This window comes from Sorex fumeus, unplaced genomic scaffold (assembly GCF_029834395.1).
Source record: "Sorex fumeus unplaced genomic scaffold, SorFum_2.1 ptg000058l, whole genome shotgun sequence".
NCBI classification, from domain to species: Eukaryota; Metazoa; Chordata; class Mammalia; order Eulipotyphla; family Soricidae; genus Sorex; species Sorex fumeus.
In genome coordinates this window covers 30,366,219-30,372,803 of record NW_026606115.1, presented here as the reverse complement: position 1 = coordinate 30,372,803, position 6,585 = coordinate 30,366,219, and the positions used below count along the sequence as shown (strand labels likewise).

At 41.7% G+C, this 6,585-nt stretch overlaps 1 non-coding gene across 1 annotated transcript; it reads right to left on the bottom strand.

Annotated features, from left to right (window-relative positions):
- Window positions 1–614: 614 nt before the first annotated feature.
- Window positions 615–721, bottom strand: LOC130034351 (U6 spliceosomal RNA). The gene has a single exon (XR_008794116.1). It is a non-coding gene; the product is annotated as a U6 spliceosomal RNA (small nuclear RNA).
- Window positions 722–6,585: the final 5,864 nt, after the last annotated feature.

Genomic DNA, 6,585 nt, shown 5'->3' with positions numbered 1-6,585 from the left:
TAAAATTTTTAAATGTAGTAGCATTCCTTGTGAAGGGGTATACATGATTAGGGCACCTCCTAAACTAAATTTAAAGACCTTCTATACCAACAAAAATGTGACAGCTACTGTTCTCAAGCAATCAGGCCACTGTGCTACAATTGGATCTAATTCCTTGCTCAAGAAGCCCACCAGTTGCTTGTTGAGCCCAGTGATTGGGCCAAGACTTCCAAAGCTATGCCTAATATTTCAGTAATGTACAGCTGGAAGTGCTTATCAGTTTACAAGAAAGCTAAAGCTGAGGTTTCTGCTAAAACTTGCTTTAATGTCAGAAAGACAATCTTATGTTCTTGCTTCCCCCAAAGTACTATGTCATCTGCATCCTTCAGACTTTTATATTGGGGGTATTAGTGGGATATACCTATATCCCAGAATCCACAACTAAGTTTCCCAAAAGGCTTGAAGTTTCCTCTTGGTTATGGGTGTGGGGGAGTGGAGTATAACCTGGATTTTTTCTGGTCTAGGGTCCTGGTTCCTGGGGTTAAAATTACTCCCAGGTACTTTTTAAAAACTTTTTATTAGTGAAACACCATGAGGTACAGTTGTAGACTTACAAATTTTTGTGCTTGGGTTTCAAAAATATGGAACGCTTCGCGATTTTGCATGTCCTCCTTGCACAGGGGCCATGCTAATATTCTCTGTATCGTTCCAATTTTAGTATATGTGCTGCCGAAGCGAGCACACTCCCAGGTACTTGATCTGTTGTTGAAACTTACTCCATGTGACACTGTATGCCCTTAGGATCAGAAAATTATGAGTCTCTCTGTATTTTTTCATGAGCTCTATTCTTTTTATAAGGAAGCAGATTAATGGAGATAATCTACATATTGGATGCTTGTAAAATCTTATCACGCCGAAGGTTGTATGTTCACGGGCTCACTGGACGGCACTGTTTCACCGCCTGCGTTCGGTGCTCTTGAGCCACTGTGTGTGGCCTGGATCGGAACGGCTGTTGGCCAAGGGCAGACGGAAGAGAAAACGGGGGCCAGGCTGGTCTATATCAATAGTAGTTTATTCCAATCCTCTTCACTCCTGTCTTTCTCTGCCTCCTTCTCTCCTGGGCCCCAGTCTTGGAAGCTCTCTCCTTCTGGCTCTGACTCTGGATCTCTGGAGCCCGAGCTCTCTCACTTCTCACCCCTTTATTTTACAGTTTATTTTATTTTACAGTTTATTTTATTTTACAGTTCATACAGTAGCACTGACAGAGTCCCTTATGCCAGGACAGCGGTTTCAGCAACCAGACACCACTTCACACCAGAAGCGCAATTCCCTCCCCTTCAGCAGTAGAAGCAGCAACATCAGGTGACAGTGGTAGCAAGAGCAACAGTGGTTACCACAATAGTAGTGGCAACAGTAGCAGTGGATCTGTTGCAGAGGTAGTGACACCAATAAAAGGAGCAGCAGCATCAGAGGTAGCAGCCCCTGGCACCAAGAGCAAAGACCAGATTATATAGTTATAATTGATTAAATCCTCATTATATAGGTATTCTTGATTATATGGGTATCCATCCTCTATTTCTCCCCAGTTGGTTGCTCCTCATGTAAAGGAGGTTTTGTACCAACAACCAATCAGATAGTATAAAGAACTAACAGGAGGTTTAAATTCCTTGGCTCTTCTCTGCTTGTTTTCTCTGTAACAAACTCACCCAATAACCCATAAGTATAGAACTTTACATATACACCAAAGGACAACTTTCAAACCACATATATGAAAGAAAAACAAGAAATTGGGACAATGCAAACACAAAAAAGAAGAATGATATTAAAGTGCAATGCAATAAAATACACAACAGAACAATAACAAACAAAAATCTTAAAATGGCAATAAATGCTTATACTTTAATAATTTTCTTAAATTTCTTAATTCATCAATTAAAAGGTATAAGGTAGGAGAGTGGACTCCCAAAACTCCAACTTTTTGCTGGCTGCAGGAAACACTACCTTTCAAGTTAAATGCAAGCTTAACATTAACTATTGGAAAATAATCCTAAAAATGATCACTTAAAAAGGCAGGCTGTTTCAATTCAACCAGCCTAATCAGTAGCTGAATAATTAGCAATACTCCTACATTAAAAAGAGGCAGGATGTTGGGCACTTGCTCTTTGCCAGGCACCAAGGTTCATAATTCCATCAACCCAAAGAAGAGAAAAGATGCATTGTGTCAGACATGCATTTATTCTAGTTGCCGCAACCCTATTTCCTCTCCATGTCTGAGTCAGGCTGACATTATATAGAGTGAACAAAGTCAACACAGAACCAGAGGATCTGCTCCCCTGCCCAACTCCATGCATATGTGCACCTGTGATTACATAACAGGCAGTTATATAAGCTTTGCTGATTCATGCCTGGTTTGAAGGCAAGACTGGTAAGAAGCTAGGCATAATGAGTTTTTTGGTCCACATATCAGATAACAAAGGTTTGAAGCTAAAAAGGATAATAAGAGAGGGAGGGAGGTATGGTGCCGCCAGCAGGTCAATCTGTACCTGTAAGCGAGTGCATCAGCAGCCTGATGGCACCGTCAGACTTTCAGATACCTCAAAATTGCTGCTGTGCCTTTGGCCAGACCCCAAAAACTTGGGCCAAAGTTTGCCAAGAAAGTAAACAGCTAAAAGTTAGGTATGTGGGAGACACACCCACAAACCACCTCTAGCTCAGCTATATAATTGGAAGCATGGCCTCTCTGGTTTCTGATCAAACTGCTTAACAGCCATGATCCCAGAGACTCAGAAACGTATCTTGGGACCCAAAGGCTTTTGGCAGAAATGCGTCCTGTTCCTGCTGTAGGTTACTGGCACTGGACCACTCCAGGTGGGAATAGGTTTCATGCCTTGGCCTGTTCCCCCTGGCGGCCTGATGATCGCCATCCTCCAGAGGCCATTAGACAGTCAGGTTTGTGCCTGCAGTGACAAGACACGTGGGGCCTCACCAGATGGGGGTGGAACCGGCCCTTTCCTCCCCATCCCAACAAGATCCCGAGCTGCTGCCTACAGCCTTCTGGCTCCTGATCAAGCTGATTAACGGCCATGAACCCAAAGACTCAGAAACAAATCTTGAAACCCAACAGCTTTTGGAAGAAATGCATCTGGACTGCATACAAGGTGACCACCGCCTCAGAGTTTATAGAAAAGCCGGGTATATGAGCCGGCGGTGATAGGGCAACTGCAGTCTCATGTGAAGGGGGGCAGTACCGGCTCGTTCTTCACTCCCTACCAAGGTCACGAGTTGCGCCGCACAAGCGGCTCTCCAACACAGCCATGGCTCCAGAGGCAAAAGGACTTAAACCAGAGCCCAGCAGCTTGTGGCAGAAAAGTGAATGGACCATGCATTAAACTATGGTGCCATGCCTCCCCGGGAGGGAAAGGGTGTTGCTCCCTTCCGCCTCCCCCACCCCCGGCATCAAGGTGGCCGCCGCCTCAGAGCTTATTGGAAAGCCAGGTATGAGCCGGTGGTGATGGGGCAACTGCAGTCTCATGGGAAGGGGGGTGGTACCGGCTCATTCTTCGCTCCCTACCGAGGTCACGAGTAGCCCCCCATGAGTGGCTCTCCGGCACACCCATAACACAAGACGCACAGAAACCAACCTCATAATTATCTGGCTCTTTGCAGAAATCCAAAATCATTATATGATTCTCATAACCAGCTATAGAAAACAAAGTATTTCACAATGCCTTTTCAGCAATTCTGATTGTTGGGGGGGGGGGATTCTAAACAATCATGGTGCATCTTTTGTCAAAATAATGAATGTAATCAATGTAGAGAAAAGTTAATTAGAAATCATCTGCCTCACAGGCATTGGGAGGGGTGGGAGGGGGTATACTGGGGTCTTGGTGGTGAAAAGTGAATACTGGTGAAGGGAAAGGTGTTTGATGATTGTATGACCGAGACTTAAACCTGAAAGCTTTGTAACTTTTCCCACAGTGATTCAATAAATAAATATAAGAAAGAAAATAAAAGAGATAGAGGTAAATTTTATTTAAAGATTACAGGCTTACTATAAGGTTTTACACTTGTTAATATATGCACTAAATGAAGGGGCACCAAAACATATTAATTAATTATCAACTGAAGTAAATAGTACCACTAACTGTAGCACATTAATATTCTGGAAAGTGCTTAGGGCTTGTATAAGATGATCTTATATATCTGTGGTATATAGAGAAGAAAAACAAGGGAACAGACAGTATTGAATGGTGACAAAAACTTTTTTGGATTACAAAAATCAGATTACAAAGCAGTGAGGACTGTGCTCAGGGCTTATTTCTGTCTCTGTACTCAAGAATCAACTCCTGGTGTGGACTGAGAGTCTATATGGTGTGTCGGGGACCAAACCTGGTTCAGCTGTATGCAAAGTAAGCACCTCACCCACTCTACTACTACTCTGGCTCCTGCACTAATTTTTTTGTTTGATATAGTTCCCTTTGATTTCTCTTTTGTCATTGTGGTCAAAGCACTGAAGACAACTCTGAGGTGCATATCCTGGAAACATTTGCCTCTTTTTTTTTCAGTGTAGTTTATGGATTCTGGTCTAATCTTGATGTAATCAACTTTTACTTATTTTTGTTTATGGTAGCACTGTAGCACTGTCCTCCTTTTGTTCATCGATTTGCTCAAGTGGGCACCAGTAACATCTCCATTGTGAGACTTGTTACTGTTTTTGGCATATCGAATACGTCACGCGTAGCTTGCCAGGCTTTGACGTTGTTTATGGTATGAAATATTAATTTAGTTTTAAGGTTTTTTACATATGACTATCCAGTTTTTCCAACATTTATTGAAAATGCTTTCCTTGCATCAAGCTCCTTTATCCATGTATCTGCAGGCTTATTGTGGGCCTCTCAATTATCTTCAATTGATCTGAGAGTCTTATGGCATGCAAATACCATACTGTTTTGATTACTATAGCTTTATAGTTTAATTGAAACTCAGGAAATGCAGTAGCACCTATTTTCAAGTTCTCAGAATTGCATCACTTTTGATATGTTGTTGAGACATCTACCAATTTGAGTAGATTTATTCTAAGCCCTTGAAAAATATCATTGAGATTTTAATGGGCAGTTTATTAAATCAATATGTTTTGGATAAAGGATGGTGATTTTGAAAATATTAATTCTTCCAATCTATGAGCATGAAAACTTTTCCATTTCCTTGTGTCATCTTCTATTTCATTGAGTAGTGACTTCTAAAGTTTTTACAAGTCTTTCACACCCTTTGTTTATTCCCAGGCTTCATTGTTTTGTAACATGATTTTAAATGAAGGTATCTTTTTATTTTCTAGTTCAATGTTTGCATAAAGAAATGATACAAATTTTGAAGGCTGGAGCGATAGCACAGCAGGTAGGGCGTTTGCCTTGCATGCGGCCGACCCGGGTTCGATTCCCAGCATCCCATATGGTCCCCCGAGCACTGCCAGGAGTAATTCCTGAGTTCAGAGCCAGGAGTAACCCCTGAGCATCGCTGGGTGTGACCCAAAAAGCAAAAACAAAATGATACAAATTTTTACGTATTGATACTGTAGCCTGCCTACCCTCAGCTGTACTGGATAATATTGAGAGTTTTTATTTGAGCCCTCAGGGTCTTCTATCTATATTACCATCTCTTCTGGAAATAGTGATTACTTCTCCACTTGATCATGGTGTATGATTTCTTTGATATGTTGTTGGATTCCATGTGCTATGATTTTATTTAGAAACTTTGCATCAGTGCTTATTTGTGACTGGTAAGTCTATACTTTTATTTCTTAGTAATAAATCTAATTTAGTATTAGGCTAATGTTGGCTTCATAAAAGGAAGATGTTAGGGAGGATTTCTACTTCTTCCGTAATTTTGGATAGATTGAAAAATATAGTTAAAAATCTACTTTCAAGGTTCTATAGAGGTGGCGGAGACATAGTACAGAGGGCAGGGTGTTTGCCTTGCACGCCTGACCCGGTTTCGATTCCCAGCATCCCAAATGGTCCCCCAAGCAATACCAGGTGTAATTCCTGAATGCAGAGTCTGGAGTAATCCCTAAGCACCTCCTGGTGTGATTCCCCCCCAAAAAATGATTTGGTAGAACTCCAAGTGAAACCATCGGCACTTTACCTTTCATTCTTATTTTTTTGCAGGGTAGAGGCACATCCAACAATGCTCAGGGAGGGCTGACTCCTGGATCTGCACGTAGGGATCACTCCTGTCGGGCTCAGGTGACCATACGGGATATTGGTAATGGAACGGATGTCAGCTGCATTGAAGACAAGCACCCTAACTGCTATACTAACTCTGGCCCCTGTTCTCAGGGAAATTTTTAAAATTACCATTTCAATTTCCTTAGTCATGTTTGGTCTGTTCATGTTTTCTGATTTCTCCTGATTCAGTCTAGAGTGTTTCTGATTCTAAGAATTTATCTTTATCTTCTAGGTTCTCCACTTTAGAGCAAAGAAACCGCTTATGATCTTTTGTATTTGAGGTATCTGTTGTAATTCCTCACTTTTCATCTCTGATCCATTTCTCTGGGTTTTCTCTCTTTTATCCTCATGAGTTTAACTAGGGCATGTCAATCCTGTTTAT